The following is a 23,959-nucleotide window of genomic DNA, read 5'->3' as shown; positions in this document are numbered from 1 at the left end:
GGGATTGAAGCCAAGACCTCTAGCATGACAGTTATACGCACTTTTTTTAAACATGTTCTACGCACTAACCATCACGCCACAAGTCGTTATACATATTTAGAAAAGTCAATTTTAACGTTCAAATAGATCAACATTAACATTTCAAAAAGCTTAACTTTTGAAACGAAAATGCAATTGGAAGTTGTAGAATAAGTAACTTCAAATATATATGCTTTCGATCGCACGCAAAATCCTGTGATCATTATAAGAACTTTGTCTTAGAAACTTACGCAACGACAACTCATGTTGAATTCAAACACATCTCGATTGCTTTTTGTATGCGTTATGTTGAGTATAAAAAAAAGTGAGTATATCCTTGTAATATTTCCGTTAAACGCACCCAACTGCCTACGTTAACCCTACGAAAAGGTTATGAACTACCTCCTCTTCAACTAAGCATTGGAAAAAGGCAATTTTACACGTTGTTACGTTCAGCCATATACAGATTACATTTTAATCGTAGGAGGAACTGAACATAACAGCATCATTTTTGGGGCTTACTAGCCTAACAATGAGTTCTACGAAAGTGCACGTTTAAGTGGCAACATTACGCCCGAAGCTTTTTTCTATTTAGACAATCAAGGGCTGATACAGGATAAGTTTCGCTTATCTACCACGTCAGCCGTAAAACTGTAGATAGGCGACTCCTTTACAGTCGAGACGTCCTCGCAATGGATGAAGCCGAGAGCCTTGGGTTCAGTAGAACTGTTTTCGATAGGAACCGAAGAGATAGGGTGAGGCAGGAGAACCAGTTTTGGTGACTTCAAATCAGGGCCGGATTGAGGGGAGGGCAACAGGGCGGAAGCCCAGAATTGACACTTCGGAAAATTTTTGTTTTAAATTCCAACTAATAAGCACTAGTAAACATCTTTTCCTTTGATGAGTATTTTGTTTACGTATTAAAAATCGGTGTTCTTCAATTCTTGAAAAATTAATTATTATTAACTAATTGCTAACTTGTCCATAGGCTATTCAATTCTTAGATTTCGTGCAGAATTTGTACACGTTCTTCCAGCCTGTACAGAGCGGCACCGGATTCTTATTGAGAAATTATCGGAGAAGAAAAGCGAACAGTTTTTAGTCTTGAAATAGCTCAGCGACACTTGTTGGTCTTGTCGAGCTGAAGCTACGCAAGCCTTAGTCAACAGCTGTTCGAAAATCAAAGAAGCTCTAACCAGCATATCTTCCAATAAAGAGCAAAAAGACATCGTGAGGAATAAAAAGATGAGTGGTCTCGAAACCGCTTTGCAACAAAAGCGAATCAAAACTACAAACAAGATGTTGCAAGACCCGAAAATGATTCTTGAATCGGCAATACGTGCACTAGAATCATTGAAATCATTCGTGGAATCCAAACGAAATGATTTTGATAAATACGAGGAAGCAGCCAAAAAATCCCATACTGATGAATATGTACAATCAGGCACCCGCACCAGAACGAGAAATGTGAGGTTGAATCCGCTCGATTACGGGAAAGCATAAGACGCAAATCTGTCACCCAAAGAAAAATACAAAGTATCCTCCTTCATCTCAATGATTGATCAGCTATCCGTTTCTCTTACTGAAAGATTGCATGCCTATGAAGCTGTACCTTCGAGATTTGGATTACTGAATCACATCGAGAGGATGGATGCTGAAAATCTAGACGCTGCAACAGAGGCATTGGTGAAAGTGTATCCGGGTGATTTAGAGCCCCGTTTTGGTAGTGAGTTTGTTCATTTTGTGTCTTTGATTGACTCATACAAAAAGGAAATGGACTATGGAACAGATCAATCGCCGGAACTATTTTACTACCAAATTCTCTAAAATCAAAATTTCAGGGCTACATTCCCAAACCTCAAAATTGTATTAAGGGTGTAATTCTTTTTGACGGTAACAAATTGCACCGGAGAGTGCTCATTTTCAAAAATGAAAATTATAAAAAAATTGGGCTTCGAACCACGATGGGACAAAACTGTCTATCGAAGTTTTCTCTCCTAAACGAAATCATCAACGTTTTTTCGGGATAAAAGCTCGAAAGGTTCCGTTCGTTAACCCTAAAATTTAATTTTAGATAATTCTTTTTTCCATTTATATTTATATGTGTTTGTTCAATACTAAAGGAATCAACTTGGTTTCACAATAAATTAGTTATTGAAGAACTCGAGTGAACAAAAATGGTTCACTTTATTTTGAAAATTATTTGGAGCGAGGGGACCTCTGCTTCTTTATTGCCCAGAGGGCTCTGGACCTCTAAATTCGGTCCTGCTTCAAATAAAGAATGTCATTTTAAGTTGTCTAGGGCGTTTGGTTTTGGCCAGCTTACATAGGTTTAAGGATTAGGTTAGGGGCAATCAGGGTGGCACCAAAAACAAATTAAAAAAAAAATACACAAAAAAGCTTACTATCGCTGTTCTAGTTTTTAAGTAGTTTTAAGTAATTTAAAGTAGTATTATTGGTTTTGGTTAGTTTTAAGTAGCTTTAGTATTATAATAGGTTTCGATTTTTTTTATTTAGTTTAAAGTTTTATATGAAATAAAAAATAATGATAAAGATACCAAGTTTTTTTTTAATTTTTTTTTTGGTTTTAGATTAAGAAAGAGCACCTGCATAGGACCTGTAAGATATCTTTTAAGTTTTTGAATTTTACGCTAGTTTTTAAAGAATTTTTGTCTCGCTTTAAAATAGTTTGAAGATTTTGATAAAATAAAAAAAAAAATTTAAATAAAAGGAACCGAATATATGCCGGTGTAGCGACATATGAATAAAAACTTGACTCTTGATGATTTATAAAAGGAGCTTCTATCTGTAAGTAGTTTTTTTAAAGAAAAGTACACGCAACTTTTGGGAATAATTTATCAATCAGAAGATACTAAAAAAAATTAGCTCGGCAGACTTCGATCCTTGCAAGCAAAACAGTTGTCTTACTATTGAGTCTATTTTAATAAAATGATTGTTGACTTTCTCATTCTATTATTTTGATCTTCCATAATCAGTCTAAGAAAGTTATCAACAGAAAAGTTAGTAGGTAACAAGTTTAGTTTAAATATTTAAAAATCGTGTATTTTTTTAAATTTGAGCATGTAGCCGATATAACAGGTAGGGCGTGGTTACTTCATTATCTGAAATTGTCGCAACTGAGCGGCTATTAATAGTAGAGCGTTGGTTTATGGCTTGTTCCAAAGCACGTTATCTAAGGTTTTCGTTATGACTAGTTCAGTGTCAACAATGCAGTGCACAAAGCAAGAGCGCGCGTTCGCCGTGGAGACCTACTTTTTTTTCAGCCATTCGATCATCGCAATTCAGCGTGCTTTCAGAAACCATTTCAATGCAGGTCGTGTGCCTGCTCAGAAATCGATTTGTTTGTGAGTGGACACATTCAAAGATACCGGTAGTGTGCAGAAGAAACATAATGGACCTCCCAGAACCGTCAGGACACCAGAAAACATAGAATGGGTAAGGGCGGCGATTTTGCAATCCCCTAGGCAATCTGCACACAAATATTCGGCTGCTTTAAGGACTTCTAGTCGCACAGTAAGACAAATTCTTCATGAGGAACTTAATTTTCACTCATACAAATTGGAAGTGGTGCAACAACTTAATCTACGCGATTATGTTGCGCAAAAAAATACATGTGAAGCCTTCCTCGAAATCCTGCCTCAAGATGCCCTTGCTTTCTTTAGTGACGAGGCACATTACCATATTTCAGGATGTGTGAACAAACAAAACATGCGCTATTGAAGCCCCAATAACCCGAGAGAACTTCACGAGCAGCCTCTGCATACAGAACGTGTGACTGTTTGGTGTGCATTCTTTAAAGAGAATGAATATTTTGCGTAAACACTCCCCAAACGGCTCATCTCTCTTAGCGGTCTTCAGTCGCCAGCACGATCGCCAGATTTAGCCCCATGTAATTTTTTGCTGTAGGGCTACCTTAAACCGCCAACATAAGCACAGATATGCTGGAAAAAGTGGAAAACAATTTCAAATTCCGACTATCTCAGTGCATTGAAGAGAACGGTGACAACCTTCAAGATGTCGTTTTTATAACCAAATAAAATAAAACTTTAAATGTACTTCTATAATCTACAGAAAAAGTAATTAAATTTTTTAAAATAAGGAAGTAACCACGCCCCACCATAAGTTCGTATTTCAATTCATCAGTTTGTAGCTGACATTGATATTGGAATTCGATATCAGCACCAACAATAATTACTTGTAAAATATATTTTTCAAAATAATAAAAGCATAAGATTCAATTAAACCTTTTAAACGTCGATTTTGCCAGTAATTTTAACAGTTTGCAAAATATGGTGCAGTTTTTAGCTGTAGTATAAATCAATTTATTGTGTATTTAAATCTGTTTAAATCCGATTGGTTTCATTGCATTGGAAAAATAAATTGATTTTTTATTTTAAAATTTGTTTTGGATTTGCTCCTACAAAAATTCAGATAGTTAGGTTCCGTCATCTTCCCGCTTACACAAACATTTTTTTTTAAGTAAATCAAGAAGTAATAAAAGTCGTAGCATGGTACTCAGTGTCCATAATTTTCAAAGGAAATTGCAACACCTCATTCATGCTGTAAAAGAAATGGAAACATGTATTGAGAGTCTGTATTTCTCGAACTGTTCTAAATTCGAAGTGAAATCTCATACGTGTAAAACTCTGTGCTTCGTGCTTTTTAAGATCAGGGGGAATACAAATATTGCGTGTGAACTATTTTTTCGGGGAAAACTTATGATTTGGCATTAAACACCATGAACACTTCATTACAAAAGTGATATGTTCATCAAATTGCATCAATCTATTTTAAATTTTAAACTTTTAAAAAGAAAATAATTAAACAAAGTCAATTTTACTGACATTACCATCAATTATTGTTAGCTTTTCTTTAAGTATATCTCTCTTTCTTTAAGGAAATTGTATTCTTTTGTAGAAAACTATTTTCGCCGTTTGACTTATTATTAATTCATTGAATACAAAAAAAAATCCCATTCGTTTGCCAAAAAAGTGGCAAATGTATACTTATTTTATCTCCTTTTACATTTAATAATAATGATGCTTAAAATGAATCATGTCTAAACAAAATTAAAACAAGTTTACACTATACCTAAAACACATATGGTACGCACAATAGCAGATACCACTGAGGTACCTACCTACTACGGTTCGTCACACTCAATACACAATTTCTTTAGACTTTTTTCTCCACACACCACCTCCACCCACCAACGCATCGTCACATAACAATATTATTATTTCACACATAAACAAACACCAGTAGCTGTAGCATCACAAACATCCAACATCAACTAAAAACCAAACATAAAGAAACCCTACCGAACCGGTTTACAAACATCAAAACGAGTCAAACTCAGGATGAGCATGAGATACATTAATGGGCATTCTGATAGATACAACATATTAAGATATACGTAAATATGTAGGTACGTAGTACATGAACAAGATAAACTAGGTATATAGAATAGTCAATACACTTAGGCTTGTTTAACTAGGAGCATAAATACCTATACTTTTATTGTGTAAGACAAGTAGGAGTTTGAAAAATATACATTTTGTCTTTGTAGTTGTTCTGAAGCAGAGTTCGTTTCTTGACCTTTCCGTCAATGAATTGTTGATAAATCGGTGGCAGTCAAATAAAATAAAAGCGAACTAGAAACTTATTTATGACAATGTTCCCATTCAAATGCCTCATTGGTATATCTTTAAACCCGCACCGCATCCACTCTCCTGATCCTTTATTCTCCGCATTGCATGAGTTCACTGTACTCAACGAGCACATCATAATCTGTAAAGATTTAAACGCTGATTTTCTTAAATCCGATATTGAATATCACCAACATTTGATTTTGTTGATGCTACTGGGTTGTGTATTGTGAATTCCAATGCTACTCATTTATCCCCAACCAATTCTTCTAGTCTTTGAGATGTAATTATGGTTTCCAATCGATCATATGTCCTGCTTGGAATTTCTGACCGCGACCTGTTATTCTGTAATTTTGGAGTTGACATGTCTCGCTCTAAACCAAACGAAATAGTTGTTTTTGTTAAAACTTAAGTTTTGAAACATTTCATTGAGACAGTTTTAATACCAAAAAAAGGAAATGGTTTTGGTTTACTAGTGAGGTTCGTAATTCAATGGTTTGAAACAAATAGTACTCAAAATCGGAACAACTTCACAACTAAGAAGTATTTTGTAATGGTTGTAATACGCCCAAAAGATGTTGGAAAAAATGCTCAAAACATCCCTGATGGAAGAGACTTTAATAATCATTCCGTAAATAGTACTTATAACACCTTAAGTTTTAATTTTCGAAACGGCTACAGAAATTGACATTAACAATGTTATTCGTTCGTTAAAATCGAACTCGGAAGTTGGAGATGGCGTACCTATTCGGTTTATGAAGATAATTAATACCCACATTATGAGCTGTGTCACATATGTATGTACGTCCATTGTTAGCTATGGCGCTACAACATAAATGAAAATTAGCTAAAAATAAATATCGAGTTATTTGGATCAAACAATTTATTTGATAACTATTAGTTTTTGCCTGCTTGACTTCTTTAAGGCTTTTGAAAGGTTGAATTATGCACTAACTATTTTGAGCCAAGTCCGAACGGCTAATTTGAGAAAGCCCTTTTCATAACAAGAATTTCTCTTGGTGAATTTCAAAATTCCTGGCACCACTGAAAAAAACTTTAGGCCGCAAAGACAGGAATTGAACGCAAGACTTTTAGCATGAGAGTCCTACGCATAAAAAAGATAATTAACAAAGAAGAAAAACAATTAAAAAACTCAAATATTCTTTAAATTAAATTAAGTGTACAATGGAAGATCAAAGTAAGAAGAAAGAAAGTAGAATTGGAAGATTAATATTTTGTACGGACACCTTACTCCATGTGAAAACATTTGGATGACCTTCGGTTTTTGTTGATTCCTTCACAATGAAACGATTTTGGCCTATAAACGACATATATTGTTGTGAATAAAATGTTTCTGAAAAATTCAGTTTTTCTACGGATTGACGCAACGTCTTTTAAAAATTTCCAGAAACGTCCATGTGCACATGATTGCATCAGTAAATTCAAAGGTTCTCTTTCGACTTGCAGCCGTAGACCCCTATAACATGACATTACCTGCTCCATGTTTAACAATTTCATGTACATTTTCTTTCTTGAATTGCGTGTTGGACTTTCTCTAAACAATTTCCAAGGTATGGAAACGCTGATTATTTTTAGCTTAAGAAATATCTTGAAGAACAGAAGCTTCTTAATGACCGACAGTATGGCTTCCGTAGCAATAGGTCCACTGGTGATCTCATGGTTCATCTCACCGAAGAGTGGAACAAATCTTTACACGATTTGGAGAAAGTAAGATTATTGCACTTGATATTTCAAAAGCATTTGATAGATTTTGGCACCAAGCTCTCTTATCGAAAATGCGTGATTTTGGTATTGATGAATCTCTTCTTCGTTGGATTAGAAATTACCTTTCTAACCGTTCAATATAAGTTGTATTTGACGGTTTCAAGTCTGAAATTCATAAAATAAATGCTGGTGTCCCCCAGGGCTGCGTTTTGTCTCCGACTCTTTTCCTTCTATTCATAAATGATCTCTTGTCGGTCACTTCTAATCCATTAAACTGTTTCGCCGACGACAGTACCCTCAGTTTTTCATATTCGTTTCTAGATTCGCATCCTTGTCCTTCCGATGTGGAACTTCAACGGCAGCGTATGATAAGCTTATTAAATTCTGATCTTGACAGCAATGTCTAATGGGGAATCAAAAACCGTGTGGAAGTTAATGCTTCGAAAACTCAATGCTGGCTTCTGTCGTTAAAGCGTAACGCACCCCTGATGCCACTATCTATGAGTGGCACTTGCATCCAGGAAACCAATCAACTATCAGTACTCGGTATGTGTGTATTACAGATCACCATTATGTAATAATCACATATTCGAAATCACCAAAAATGCTACCAGGTGCTTAGGATTTCTCTGACGATGCAAGAAATTTGTCACCTCTTCTGACCTGGTTATAATCTACAAAGCTTTCATCCGTCCAAAGCTTGAATATAATTCTCATATCTGGGCAGGTGCCCCTAAAACAAGTTTAAATCTCTTGGATGGAATTTAAAAAAGGGCTTTAAAAATGATAGGCGACAAAACTATAATCGAAACATTTACGAATTAGCCAGTTGCATTCCACCCCTTCAACTATTCAGCCGTAATACTTCTAGGAATGCTCATCAGTTTGCCCTTGAGCTCAATTTCGGGCGTACTGTATCTCCTTTTAAATCCTTCCCTATTTTCCTAACAATCGCACTGTGTTTAAATATAAACATATAAAGGGTACTAATAACCCCTTGAGTGCTTGTGAATTATATAAAAAAAAATTACGAATTTTTCAATTTCGTCTTTGGAAAATGTAAGGGATTATTAAAAAAATAATTGAGCTTAAAATTTTGATTATTACCTAAAGATATGTTTCTAGAGAATTTGTCAAGTAATAATGAATTCTAAGAACTCTATGCAGACCAATACAATAATGCTTTTTTTGATACAAACAATTTTGAAAAACGAAACAAAGTTTAAAATAAAAATCGTGTTTTATTTTTCCAGTGATTGATTCAGATCAGAATATCTATTTATCTGCGTTATAACAACAAAGGGAAATATTACTTTAAGCTTGGTTTTATTTTTGTCTTGTAAAGTTTGGTATTTCCTTCAAATATTTCAATAAAAGCAGTGTTTCCACATTAACATTTTCATGCATCAATTATAATTCTAATTTTCTTTCGGTTTGCAATAGTTCAGAACCAACAAACATCACTGATGGTACTTTTGAGCAAACATTTCAATTTACACGCTTTCCAGGTCCAATTTACCTCAGTGCTGTGGTGGAGTCAATAGTTAGTTAGTTACTCCTTTATCGATAAACTACACGTTCACCTTATAGGATTGGTTAAAAAACAAAATTATTACATTTGGGCAAATGAGAATCCACGAGCAGTTCTTAAAAAGCCTATACATTTATTGCTACTGTTTGGTGCAATTGCTGTAAATTGGACTATTGGTATTTCTTCGAAAATAAGGACGGCCCAGCAGTAACTGTTGCTGTTATCATCCACACATGATAACGTACATTTTATAGACGATAGGTAGTTTCAAAAGAATAGTGCCAATTACCACACAGCCAACGATACTACACTATTGGTTGTTGAAAATATGGAACTTCGGATAGAGGAATGCCACTAAATCCAAGCCTAGCATTTAGTGAAGACCCAAGGTTAACCTCTTCGCGAAAATTCCATTGACTTAAGTGCACTGTCTGTGATCTCATCTCTTCCTAGGTGTAGTTAACTACTGTTGGAACGTCAAACGAATTTTTTTAATTTGTTAGAAATTGTTGATTTGTCAAACTAAAAATAGGTTTTCAAACTTTCAATTACGGAAAAAATAACGAGAGAAAAAGTTATGTAATTTATTATTCTATTTCTTTATATGTATTTCTAAAATAGGAAGCTAAATTAAATCTAATCCAGATAGTTACTGTAAATTCTTAAATTGTAGACAAGAAAACTAGTGTCTATCCAAATTCTTTGTCAGATTCATCGCCAACCAGTATTAAGCCTTAGGTCATCACAAACATGTTTGCAAAGTTCTTCAAAGAAGCTTTCACAGATAAAAACGATAACAATAGTTCTTACTCTTACTAAAAAAAAGTCTTAGACAAGTTGTGAAACAATACATTCATTTTAAAACCAAACAATCAAGGTATAAACATCAACTTTTTAAATTGGATCTCATCGTATTTAAAAAATATAATTTATAGTGTTGTATTTCGTACTGAGTATTCAGATCAGACTAATCAGAACATTTGTTTTTTAATTCTCGCTTCCATCAGGGAAGCCAAGGTCCAATTTTATTTATAGTTGAATTGGTTTCGATCATACAAAATTCGTCCGTCCTTATTTATGCTAATGTAAGTAAGCTTGAGTATAAAATCAACCTCTGACCTCTGAAATGATGATGCAATTCTAAAACCATGCCTTTTACACGCAAAAAAGTTCCCTATGATCTTAACGTACATATGTACGTTTGATACATGTCATTTAAGTAAAATCTCCGTGTTTTTCTGATATAGATGTTATTCTTTATCTCAAGTTAACAATTAATGAGCATTTAAACTACATAGCTAAGAAAGCTAACAGGATCCTACGATTCATAAAGCTATTCGGTTAAGCTTCTCTTTGTTTCTTTTGTAAGACCTATACTTGATTATAGTTGTGTAGTGTGGTCTACTTACAATTCAGTTCAGTTCATATAACAAGACTTGAAGCGACTTCGGTTTCTTCCATGGTCACACAGGGGCGGCTCCAGGATTAATTTTTAGGGTAGGCACAATATATATATATATCCTTTTTCTGAGTAGTTTTTTACTTAGCCAACTAGTTTTATGAGTTAGCTAATTTTCAAGTAATGTAATTTTTGAAAAAAGTATTCGCTAAGAAGTAAAGTTATAACAGCGTATTAGGGTAAATAACTAAATTTACTAACACATCATTTGATTTAAAATGCAGTATATTTAATATTTATGTAAGATATTGAAATAAGTATAAAAAACAAAAGTTGAGAAACAATATTGAAATGAAATAAATTCCATAACTATCCAATGAAATACAATAATCGACTGTAGGTTATGAAGCAGTTAATCTGAATTAGAATATCAACATAATCACTAAGTGCCAAAAAGAGTAGTTAAGAAATAAAATAATAAAACCGTAAATAAAACTTTCATTTTGGACTTACACTAAATAAACTTTTACTTTAGTAATACAACTTCATTTCATGACAAACTAATAAGTAGTTCATTTCATGACAAACTTCAATCTTCTGCCTTTTTGAGAAGCAAAATCATCAATCACAGGCTCAGGGTTCTTAAGAAGTTCATACCTTGCTTAATTTTTTATGGATAGCACTCTTAGTCTCTTCCCAGTCATTGTGGCTCTTAAGTTGCATTTAATTCTTCTCATTGCGAAAAATGTTTTTTCTGCGGTTGCCGTAGAGACAGGCATTGCCATTAAAATCGTCATAATAAGTTTTAATCCTTTAAATGGTGGGAAATCGTCTAGAGTCTTTTAACACATCTAAACCTTCTTTAGCTCTGCCAAACATTGATTTTTCCAAACCACACTGCACTTTTAAGGGGGATAAAGAGTCTGTGTCCTTTCCTTGAAGTTCAGCAAAACTACTGGTTAAATATAATTGAAAATGGACAAAAGTGTAACTCAATATTTTGTAAAACAACAAAACACACAATTTAAGGTGGAAACAATGGGCGGGTGTCTCTGTATTTTTTTTGTACAGACAATGCTACGAGAAACATACTTGTGAAGTTCCATTGCCCACTTTAGCTAGTTCAGATTCCCTAATTACGAGCAGATTAGTATTTTCATAATTTAAGCAGGTCGTTAATTGCAAGACCAAAATGTTGTTGCAGAAATATTCCTGAAACTTTCTTTTAGAGGGACTATGTTAGAGTTAGAATTTTGTTTCTAGTTAGATTTTGGAATACAAATTTGAGGGAACCATGTTTTAAAATTACGACTAAATTGTTGTAAGTTTGTGTAAAGCATCTTAAAGAAATAGAAACAGGCAATATGGTTACACATTAAATAATGTTATCTTTTATGCTTAAGCATAAAATTACGCATAAAATTAAATTTTGTAGCATATGAACATTTCTAGAAAAATTAAATATGCTATGAAATAATTGGCTGCAATTAATGCTATTTTTTTTTAAGTTGAAGAAGTTTAGCTTAAGCGGAAACTTCTTTAATGAACATACTGAAAATTTTATTGGCTTTCTTAAAAATATTTGTCTACACTAACCTCTTCTTTATATCTGAAAACTATTGTTTATGTATATTTTCTTCTTTGTTCTGCATTTATAAAATGTAATCTACGGTAGTATTTATTATATTAAGAAAAGCTAAAACATATGGGTGATTATACAAAAGTTGGGTAACTTTTGAGGATATTTTGTTTACAATAGTTATTAAATCCAACTTCTACAAATTCGGGTGTATATGACAGCTAATCTTATTAATATATTGCTCCCAATCGGGCCAGTTACTTTTTTGAGTACATTGTATGATATTTGAAAATTTCGGAATTTGAGAATTTCAGAATTTGACGAGTATAGGTACACAGTTTTAAAAGTATTATATTGAAATTTTATACAAATTAGTAAAAATCTCTTAAGATTTTTTAATGATAACTTAAAATCACTTAAAATAAGAAAATACTATATGAGTTTTCAAAACAGACTTTTGACATTTAACGTAACATTATTCAACTATCTCTTACAACTTTCACATAGTTTTACCAAATATTTCTAAGTAATCAACAAACACTATGAACAAAATCTAAAAATATTCATCTTAAAAGTACTAATGATCATTAAATGAAGAACAATAACTTTATACCTGACACAGGACTAACGCCATATGACTGACGAAAAAGACGAAATTTGAGATTATAATCAAAACTAATGTTGTTTTTTGTAATTTCGAATATCAACAAACTACATTTTAAAAAATTAAAGTATAATATGAATAAATAAAAATAAACTTTAGATTAACAAACAAATAACAACTCGCCATAGGACTGACATGTTGACTGGCTTAGCACAAACATAACCCAAACTCTGGAACAGTAATGTTGGCCGTCAAATTGTGGGACCCGCAACTAACTTAATTACCAACATTAAAATTTAAAGTGAGATTTGACGTTGAGTCGGCGATATTTCGCACGAATTTTAAATTTAAATAACACAACGGACCGAAGAATAAAACTGAACACAAAATTTCATATTTTTTTTAAATAAAGTGGAGAACACTGCATTATAAAAAATGTAGTATATATTAAACTATATACATCACAGATTGTGGTAAATTGATAAGTTTTCTCAAATTAATGATAATTTTTACTACACAGCTACTTAATTGTTGGTCTTCAGGGTTGTGACATGCCAAAGAACTGACGTTTTAGGAACTATTAGTATTTTTTTAATAACTTGTATTCAAAATGAATAAATGCAATTGAGTGACCAAATAAAGGTCTTTCCATTGTTTTAAAATAAATTTAATCTCAATAAAATATAATAAGACTTTGTATATATTGGTTGTTGACATCGGGATACCCAACTTTTGTATAATCACCCACATACGTAAGACTTATTAATTTGTTTTCATTATACCTAAGCAACATTTTTACTAAACATACCCTTCAATCAATAGGTAATAATTAAACTTGAACTTTGGTAACTAAACATTTTTAAGGATTGTAAGGAAATTGTATTTTGCGTCAAACTGTGAGAATTCAGTTGCTAAATTTATTAGCCATACATATTTTTAAAAATGTAGCGTAGGCCCGGGCCCACCCGCTGGAGCCGCCACTGTGGTCACATAAACACACACTTTCCCCTCCCTCCCAAAGAATCGCTTTAATAAACCTTCAAACACTCATCAGTTTATGTTTTATAGTTGGCATTATTAATGGCACAATATCATCTCCATCAGTTTTAATTCAGTTAAATTTTTGTTTTAAGCCTACAAGTTTGAGACTACAGCAAAAATTGTGCCATAAATTTAGTAGATCAAACTATGGTGCAAATAGTCCCCTTAATCAATTGATATCAATATATAATAACTTTTACTTTTGTATAGATTCTATAAATGATAATCTACATTCAATGTTAAACTACTTCAACAGCTTAAAATAATTAATTTAGATTATTAGTATTATGTATAAGTATTGTGCCCGTTAGTATAAAAAGAATTGAAATAAATTAAAATAAACATTTTATGTTACAAAAGAAAAACACATCTTATTACATACAGGTATACTATTGTATACCTACAAGTAAAATAATCCAAATTGATGCAGAGAAATATGCCCAACATATCTACCTAATCTTTTTGAACGTACAAGTGCATAACAATAACAAAAGAATCTCAATAACAATACTTGGGGTTCACGTTCATTCCTGTTGGATTCATATGAGAAATCTTTCATAACTTTCTGCTCTCCTCACTGCACTGCACTCCCTCAAATACCAAAGGAAAAGGACAAATCGAACAATCAACAAATACAAATTACAACACACCGAAGTTATATCGAATAAGAATCACAATCAACAAACAAACTATTTGAAATTTATTAAATAAAACAATCCAAGAACTTACAAATTTGCTTCTCTAATCCAAAACCAAATTCAAATTGGAATAAAAATGTTTTTTTGTTGTTGTTTCTTCTTCTTCTTCGGATAAATCACTCACTCCTATTCTTTCTCAATCATACACTCACGGTTTATAGATAAGTGTGTTGTTTTTGTAGTGTATACAACTTTTTTATACTTATAGCTCTTTCACTTACACTCGTTCTGTCACCACAGTCTCTGTGCTCCTTGCACTTTAGTGTTAATTCTTTTCCTTCAGATTATATTTTTCTTTGAGAAAAAATCGACAAGAATTTCATTCCAAAATAACTACACACACAACAAAACGGCATAAATGAATAAAAAGAAACGAAGACATCAACGGAGAAGCGAGATGAAAAGTAAAAAGAAATAATTCAAGTAGCGACAGGAACTAATTTGTTTCTTTTTTTTTTTATTAATTTGTATTTTAAGGATTTGCTTTTAAATTTAATTTTTCTTCAATGGGAAAATTATGTTTTATTTTTTCGTTTTTCGTACAAAATTCACAAAAGTTTTCCTTTTCATTTGATTTTGATTGAGTTGAATATTATGGCACAGATACACACACGGTTTTCTTCTTTTTCTTTTTTTGTCGTCGATATTACTCGCGATGAATGAACGTGATAAAAGCAAATTTTATCTCAAGGAAAAATAAAATTCGATTCGATTTTTCCTTGAATTTGATGTTTTTCTTTTTGTTTTAATTTTGTTTTGATAACTTTTCTTCTCAATTGGATTAATGAAAACCCATTTGATAGGAAGTTGTGTGTGCTTTGTCCTAGATCGAGCTTTTTTTCTTTCTTAAAATTGACGAAAATGAAATTAAAATTAACTACCGACAACCACGACAGAGACAAATGGGCTGATTCTGTTTCTGATTTGTGATGGAGCTGGTGCACTGCGCTGCTCTTGAGGTTTTGGTTTTGGGCTGGTTACGCTAAAATTCATTTTGAATGAATTTTTTTGTTCCGATTCGTTGATGTTCTATTGGTCATTGAGAGAAATGTGATTTGAAAAATTGGGAATTAGTTCGAATGGTGACGGATAGATGGAAGACAGTGTGACAGTAGTGGGTTGCGTCATATTCAGTTACAGATGGCTGTAGTGAATTAGAGAGGCCATCTTGTAGATAAGAATTGAAGTAACATTGACCTGTTTGATTTTGGTTTGGCAAAAAGTTCTTGAAAACCCGAAAATATTTCTCACTGAACATTTAGACGTTTTCTTTTGGCATTTTAATTTTTGGAACACCGACTGTCAATTATTATTAGTGAACATAAAATGCGTTCTGACCAATTGAAAATTGATTTCAATACAAACAAAGAAAGTTGAACAAAATTTGAAGATTCTGTAAAACTATTTTTCACTATCTCACACATCTATCATTAAAAACGATTATTATTAGGCTCGCACATGCAACTTTTCGAAATCAAATAGTAAGATCGTTAGTTACCCAAATATCGCGCACATAAGCAACTCCGAAAGTAATCAACGAAATAAACTAATACACAGGAAACATCTATTCCCTTTTTCTATCTCATATGCTTACACGAAACAAAATAGTTTCAAATTTGTCCTTTTATTTTGCTTATGAAAGAAAAGAGTAGATATACTGTTCAAAACAACTTTATGAGAAGGATATATTATTCTGCGGGCCTAGAAATAACCTACTAACCCCGTCAATCCTTAAAGAATATATTTACTTGAATGTGGACGCAGTTATGTGAGTCATAGTAGTGTTATTACACTCAGCCGTTTTTAAAAAGAAGCAAATAAGTGCGAAAGAGAAAGTAGGTGAAATAGAAATACTTTAAAAAGTCTCAACCCGCAGAGTTCTGGGTTCAGGATTGTCTTGGATGGTTTTTGACGTTTCTCTTTCTTGTCTTTCTTTGTTTCTTAGCGTTGCTTTATTATTGTTTCTAGTGTTTCCGAGTAAACAAGAAATATGCCACCGGACAATTTCAAGTGGAGGAAAGATCTTATAACCGAATTAATTTAAAGGAAGAAATGGTTGAGAGAGTCTAGATTGACAGTTTAAGCTTCGCATTCCAAACTACCTGTTCATCCGTTGAAACAAAGTGGCAGCCAACTTATCGCCTGGTGATATTGCGTTTTAATGGCATTTTCAATGAACGACAAAAGCAGATTAAAAGTTTCTTCATTCATCCTTATATAATTTAAAACCGATGGTTCATCAATCGATTTTAGTTCTCTTGTCAAGAAAGTGAAGGGTCCGAACTCAGATCTATTTTCTCTCCAGATTTTAATCCAATCGCCTTTTTTGTTTTACTGGGAAATTTTTAAAGCACCCTCCAGAGGTCTTACAACAAGAACAACAAATGAAAGAGAAGTGTCAAAAACACGCAACCGAAAAACATCCGAGTGTATTAATGCGAGATTGACGTAATGAGTGTTTAAAAGAAAATATGCAAAATATGAACAGAAAGTCCGAGTGTAATAACTTACATATGTAGTAGGATCACGGTTGCCAGTTTGGTCGTTTACGTTCATGCATTTCTTATTCCATTTGGTCCCTTTTTTAAGAAATTGAAAAAACACTAGACTCTATTCTTAAAAATAAAATACAAGCCTAAAGTACTTTTCATTTGTAAACGGTACATAAATGTATTTAATAAATTTTTGATAGCAAGCGAAGAAAAATGACTGACTCAGCACATTTAGTTCAATATAAAACAATAAAAAGAACATTGAACAGAATTAAGGCAAGTTCAATGCCCAAATCGCCGAAATCTTTCCCAGAAATTAAGGAAATTTTCTTAAACGAAACTATCCTTCAAAGATACGGAATGTCACGGTATGAAAGAAGAAACACTTTTTATAAGGGCACGATAGTGGAGAGTGATTTCTCATATACGATTTTTATGGCAACAAAAATTGGCGAAGGAATTCAAAATTTGCCCGAAGAGGAAAGGAATTATTTCATTGATGGTACATTTGGTGTAGTTCCAATCGGCGAGTGGAAACAGCTACTGATTATTTGTGTCGCTCATTCCGAACATGTAAGCACTCACCTTTACTGTATAATATCTATTTAATTAATCAATTCAATTTCTTTCATTACAATTTTATTTTTTTAATGATTGAGATTTCATTATTAAAATTTATTAAAGTTTCTATCAAACTTTGAACAAAATTATAATATAAGAAGGTATAAGCAAACAATTGTAGAATTATTAATTTTGGAAATTAGAATGCTTTTTGCTTACCAAAAATTGTAAGTAAGTACAATTATTTATATTATAACTTTTGCACAGTTTGATTATTTGATTTTACCAATAATTAAAAAGTCGTTATAAAAAAGTGTGATTATTGCTTGCTTCCTTTTGTCACATTCACATGTCCCTAATATTGGTATTCTTTTTTTAATTATAGATATATCCCTTTCTCTTCTTACTAATAAGTAAAAAGTCTGATAAGGCGTATACACATGCTTTCCAATACATCAATTCAAATATATTTAAATTCCTTTCAACTTCATTTACGTGTGATTTTGAACAGGGGTTAAGGAGAGCATTAAATAATGTTTTTCCAACTGCAATTATAAATGGATGCTGGTTTCATTTTTGCCGGGCAATCAGGGGAAAGGCATCGAAATTCCCAACAATGATGCAAACTATAAAAAAAGATACTAAATGTAGGAAAGCATTCAGTATGTTTTTCGTGCTTCCTCTGTTAAAACGAAACAAAAGCATATTTAGGCTTTGAAGGCTTTATAAAATATTTTAAAAGACAATGGATAGCAGAGGTCTTTTTCTTAATACATTTATTGTTTGAGATGTTAATTTTATACGTACTTTGCATTTGCAGGATGTTTTTCAGCAGTTTTCTGTATATAAGAAATGTTTCCGAACTACAAGTATGCTTGAAACATATAATGGGAAACTGGGAAAAATACTGCCCAAAAACGGAAATTTTTTCAATTTTGTTGACCAGCTGCTAGACGAAGAGCACAGTTTAACCGTCGATTTCTTATCATCGTTGGAGGGTGAAACCTTTAAAATGTTTGAAAAACCGAAACTCAAATTTCAGCGCCGAAACGAGCTGATAGAACGTTTAACGCTAAAATTTGAAAGCGACCGTTTGACCCTCACTGATTTTATTCGTCAATTAACATCAATTAATTCCAACAATACAAATATTGACTTAGATGCACTGGAGGAATTGAGCGACGAGGAGAATGAAGATGACGATGACGATGGTTCTCTAAACAGCAATTATGAAAACGCTATGCTTTGTGGAGTCTGCTTCAATAACCAGCGTAATACAATTCTTATGCCGTGCAACCATATTAAGTTATGCGATGAATGTTTCACAAGCATAGTTGAAACAGCAAATCATTTCAAAAACGAGATCCTGTGCCCCTTTTGCAGACATATAGTGACAAAGAGCGCGAAGGTGTTTTTCTGAATTATTAATTAACTATTCAAATTCAATTTTGTATTATAATAGAATCATAAATTATTCTGTTTTCAGTTTTTCCATAAAAAGAATAAATAAATTTATTTAATTCAATCTTAAATTTTTTTATGTTTTAGACCTTATGGCTCTTTTTATTGCGGGCTTTTGGCTCACTTACGTGGGTTATAAGTTCATAATTGATTTATAAAGTTTTGACCCACCTAAGTGGGTCATAAGTTCTTTACGGACTTATGACCTACGGACTTATGACACTGCGCATGTCAAATTTTGTATTGATGATCAAATTTGTGAGGAAAAAGTTTTGTTCTTCTCAAATTATTTGTGAAAATAAAATTAATTCTAACCAATTCAAATTGATTTCAACGTAACACTAGCTCGTCTCGAAAAAGAGTTTCAACTGAAGTTCTGGGGACGGGTGGAATGGGCTCACGACATGAACCAACAAGAACTACAAGCCCGCTTGGCTGCAACTATCCTCTTTGTTTACTTCAACCGGTCCTAACAATTCACTAAGGAGAAGCTAATATAATAGAAAATATATCAAAGAATCAACAACAAACAAAACTGTTACAATAACAATTAATTTTATTTGAAACATTTTCTTCTTCTTTCACAACAAATTCAATCCAAATATTGAGCTTATGACTATTGCTTCTGCTGGTCAAATGTCCCTTCAGAATAGGCGTGGTTGAGAAGATTCTGTAGGTCCTTATGGCCGGAGCAGAAAAGGTCAATTCCTAGATCCAGATTCGTACCAAAATCATACTGGATTTGTCCAAAGCACTGAGGATGTTGGTATCGCTGTTCACTGGAACAACGATTCCCACGCTGTGGAATATTTTGGAGCAAATTTTCCTAGCCCGCTGCGCGACGAGTTCGAAGACGTCCTTCGGGTCGTCACGCCAGTAACCATTGTGAATACCGGTTCCTCGCTAAACAAAGAGCGTTTGAAACTCTGGAGGATCATAAAAGAACCGCCAGTGCCGCAAATAGTCATCGGGCTTTTATTCTCGACGTTTGTAGCCACGCAGCTCCCCCAAAATTTCCTTTTTTTCTCTTCCATGTTCTGTAAATAAAAAAAAACAATACTTCTTATTTTGTAAGGAAATTGTATAAATAATATAACTTACCACGACCAAATTTATTTCAAAATGAAATATTTGCTTTGACAGCAGCCATCAGCTGTTTTGTTTACATTAATTAAAGCGCTGAATGTTTCTAAAAGTTTGTTTGTTTAGTTCAACTTTGAATTGTTATTAGCTTTATATAAAACTTGTGGTTTAGCAACAATGTATGAGAAAACTTGAGTTTTTTGGCCAATACCTATAATTTCTCGAAAACCAGGTTTGGACTTGGTGTGAAAAGCCTATAATTTCGACTTTTTTTTTACGACAATTTTTAGCTAACTTGAGTTTTCGATGGCGGTTTTTGGACAAAACCGACAATTTCGTGAAAACCGAGTTTTGGGTTTAATATCACAAGTCTATTGAATTGAGAAGCAATAGTTTGTATAATCACAATATAAGGCTTTTATGATTGACGTTTCTGTTTTTCTTGCTGTGACAGCTCGATTCCGTTAGTATTTTAATCAAGTTCTTGACTTCTTAAGTGAGCAATTTCTAAAAAAAAGTAAGCTACTACCTTGCACTAAGAAAAGCTACAGTTTTCTTAAAAAGTTTAAAGAAACTCACACAAACTATTACTATCGATGGTGAGCTATCATTTTGATGTACCAAAATAGTTGTATTGTTGTTTTATTTGTATCATACACTCATTGTCAAAATCCAGATCTTTTTTAACTTTAGTTGTTACTTCAGTTGCTAGTTTTTTTTTCAAAGTCTAGTAATAATTGCGCAAGATGAGCGAAAAAACAACGAAATAGGCAAATCCTTGCGGGAACTTTTTAGATGTACGATTCGGAAGGGTAATCCTTAGGTGAAATTGGGAAGCCTATTCGAAGACAACATTCCATAGTGCAAACAATTTTAAGAAAATTATAAAGAAAAGGGAAAACTTGTAAAAAATTCGAGGCTTACCCTATGTGAGATAAGAGCAGAGATGCTGGAGGATACTTGTAAGCCTTGTGATGGAAACACGGTGCGAAGAGTGTTGAGAAGAAAAGACTTTAGTAGTAAAGTGGCCAGAAAAAAACCCACACAAGCGAAGTCAACAGAAAAAAAACGTCTGGATTTCGATAAGACTCACCAAAATTATTCTGAAACTGAGTTCTGGAAAACGCTTATATTCCGCGATGAATGAAAATTTAATATGTATAACAATGATGAAAAGGTACGAGTATGGCGTAAACCTAATAAAGCATTAGACAAATCAAACATGGTAGGTACAGTGAAACACGGAGGTGGTAATGTGCTCGTATGGGTTGTGTGTCAGAGGTGGGGGTTGGAAACCTTGTCTTTATCGACTCCATAATGGACCCGTATGTTTAGTTGGATATCCTAGAAAATATCCTGAAACAGTGTGCTCAAAACCTAGGATTAAGTGGGTCGCTTGTTTTCCAGCAAGACAATGACCCAAAACAAACATCGCGCACAGTTCGGGAATGGCTCGTATACTAATCCCTGCTTTAATCCTATAGAGCTACTGTTATGTATATTCTAAACTTAAACTCATACTTCAAATCTTATTGCATACTCTGCAATATGACGACACTTTATCTCTATACTCAACCCACGCTTATTTCTATTTAATTCTTATTTCGTGCACACAGCACATTCTTTCCTTTGTTCTGTTCTCTGACTATAGTTCCAATAATGATTATATGAAAAATAAATCATTCCTGTTTAACCTACCTATCGAGAAAACGTCTTTCAATAAATTCACAAATTAAATACTTTACACTACTATGGGACGAATTGAAAAGGCATCTAAATTAAAGACACATCACCCACAAGAAACTCTTAAAGGAGGCACCTCAGGAAGAATGGGCTCTAATACAACCTTATGTAATATGGAATCGATTCCACGAAAAATGAAAGCATTTTTATAGGCAAGACTTTATCCCACCTCATATTGAAAATCAGATTATTTCAAAGATTTAAAGTATTATAACATCACTGTACGTAGACTTTTGTCATCTCAGTTCTAAAATTTTTTTCAGAAAAGATCTTGTCTGGTCTTGTCTTGTCTTGTCTTGTCTTTTCTTGTCTTTTCTTGTCTGGTCTTGTCTGGTCTTGTCTGGTCTTGTCTGGTCTTGTCTGGTCTTGTCTGGTCTTGTCTGGTCTTGTCTGGTCTTGTCTGGTCTTGTCTGGTCTTGTCTGGTCTTGTCTGATCATGTCTGATCTTGTCTGATCATGTCTGGTCTTGTCCGGTCTTGTTTGATCTTGTCCGGTCTTGTCTCATCTTGTCTGATCTTGTCTGATCTTGTCTCTTCTTGTCTGGTCTTGTCCGGTCTTGTCTGGTTTTGTATGGTCTTTTCTGGTCTTGTCTGGTCTTGTCTGGTCTTGTCTTGTCTGGTTTTGTCCGGTCTGGTCTTGTCTGGTCTTGTCTGGTTTTGTCCGGTCTTGTCTGGTCTTGTCTGGTTTTGCCTGGTCTGTCTCGACTGGTCTTGTCTGGTCTTGTCTTATATTGTCTTGATTTGTCTGTTCTTGTCTGGTCTTGTCTGCGCTTTTTTTGGTCTTGTCTGGTTTTGCCTGGTCTTGTGTGGCCTTGTGTGGTCTTGTCTGATTTTTCCTGGTGTTTACTGGTCTTGTCTGGTCATGTCTTCATTTTTTTTGATCTGTCGTTAAGTAAATTATGAATTATTTTTTAAGTTTTTAGTACATTTTTGGTCTTGTCAAGTTACACAGTGTAATGAGAACAACTTTATCTTGATGACAACTTCTTTATTAGACTCCAACTTAATGACTGACCTCTTACTTACATACTACATCTAAGCTGAGCTAGGTATGTCTATATACTTTAAGTACAGTGAGTATAACACTACATCTCCTTTTCTAGGTTTGTTTATACATTTTAATTCATTTCTTTTATATAACATCACTTGTCATTTGTAATATTTCATTTATTAAATTATACAGCAAAATAATAGTTTTATAATTACACTGCATCAAAAAATTGCACGTACATCAATCAAATTCAAATAAAATTATTACATTTAATGTACTTATAACCTAATCCACGTACCGATTGACTTTATTTTGAACAAAAAATGATACATAGATGTAAGTACAGTATTAATAGGTAACACAAATTTCGACCTTTCTTCTTATAACTTTTTTTTTTTATAAACATAAGTTTCTATAAGTATAAAAAAATTGCACGTACACCAAACAAATGTACGTACACTGTTGTTTTTTTCTACAGAAATGAAATAACGGTTCTTTTCCAAGCCAAAAACTCGTACGATCATGAGATTGAATCTCCTACTCAGCCTGTTATGTTTAATTGATCTGGCTAAAAGTGTTTTTTTTTGCGTTTTAAATTTTTTTTTAGTTATGGAATCATCACATAAAAAAGTTCCTATTGAAATAAAAAAACAAATTGTGGATCTCCAAAAGGATGGAAAAAGTTATTCTGAAATATCGTCCATTGTTAAGAGATCAAAATCAACTATTCAATGCGTGATAAAAAATTATGAAAAAAACGAAAGCTTCGAAATGGCCCCAGGAAGAGGTCGAAAAAAAATTTGAAATGACAAAATGGATCGCAAAATCGTACGAATGGTGAAGGTTGACCCAAAAATAAGTGCTCCTAAGATAGCTGCAGAAATCACAGTAAGTCATGGAATATCACTAAACCCACAAACAGTCCGGAACGTATTGCATTCAAAGGGTTATCAAGGACGTGCAATAAGAAAAAAGCCTTATATTTCGAAGACAAACGTGCAAAAGCGTTTGGACTATGCAAATGCGTATGTTTCGAAGCCGGATGATTTCTGGAAAAACGTGATATTCCTTGACGAGAGTAAGTTCAACATTTTTGGGTCGGATGGAAGAAGGTTTGTGTGGCGGCAACCAAACACGGCCTTGGAGACAAAAAATATGCAGCCAACAGTGAAACATGGAGGCGGAAATCTCATGGTCTGGGGAGCGATGGGGGCTAGCGGGGTGGGAAATTTAGTATTTGTTGAGTCAACGATGGATAAAATGGTTTATCTGCAAGTACTAAAAGATAACTTAAAAGCCAGCGCTAATAAAATGGGCTTAAGCGAGGAATTTGCATTAGTACAAGACAACGACCCTAAGCATTCC

General features: G+C 33.4%; 1 protein-coding gene and 1 long non-coding RNA gene across 3 annotated transcripts in view; one reads left to right on the top strand and one right to left on the bottom strand.

The window, feature by feature from the left end:
• LOC129941596 (putative transcription factor capicua) overlaps positions 1-15,242 on the bottom strand; it is a 73,329-nt gene extending 58,087 nt beyond the window's left edge. Inside the window, exon 1 of the mRNA XM_056050268.1 lies at positions 14,296-15,242. The gene's annotated coding sequence lies outside the window, so the exon portion shown is untranslated. The remainder of the gene's footprint in view (positions 1-14,295) is intronic.
• Positions 15,243-17,287: 2,045 nt separating this feature from the next.
• On the top strand, positions 17,288-18,842 carry LOC129942016 (uncharacterized). 2 transcript variants are annotated; one of them, XR_008780961.1, is made up of 3 exons: positions 17,288-17,544; positions 17,703-18,075; positions 18,138-18,842. It is a non-coding gene; the product is annotated as an uncharacterized LOC129942016 (long non-coding RNA). The 2 variants fall into 2 exon arrangements; XR_008780962.1 differs by having other exon boundaries at positions 17,416-17,548.
• Positions 18,843-23,959: the final 5,117 nt, after the last annotated feature.

Source organism: Eupeodes corollae, chromosome 1 (assembly GCF_945859685.1).
Source record: "Eupeodes corollae chromosome 1, idEupCoro1.1, whole genome shotgun sequence".
NCBI classification, from domain to species: domain Eukaryota; kingdom Metazoa; phylum Arthropoda; class Insecta; order Diptera; family Syrphidae; genus Eupeodes; species Eupeodes corollae.
The sequence above is the reverse complement of the archived record's forward strand: the minus strand, read 5'-3'. Positions and strand labels throughout refer to the sequence as shown.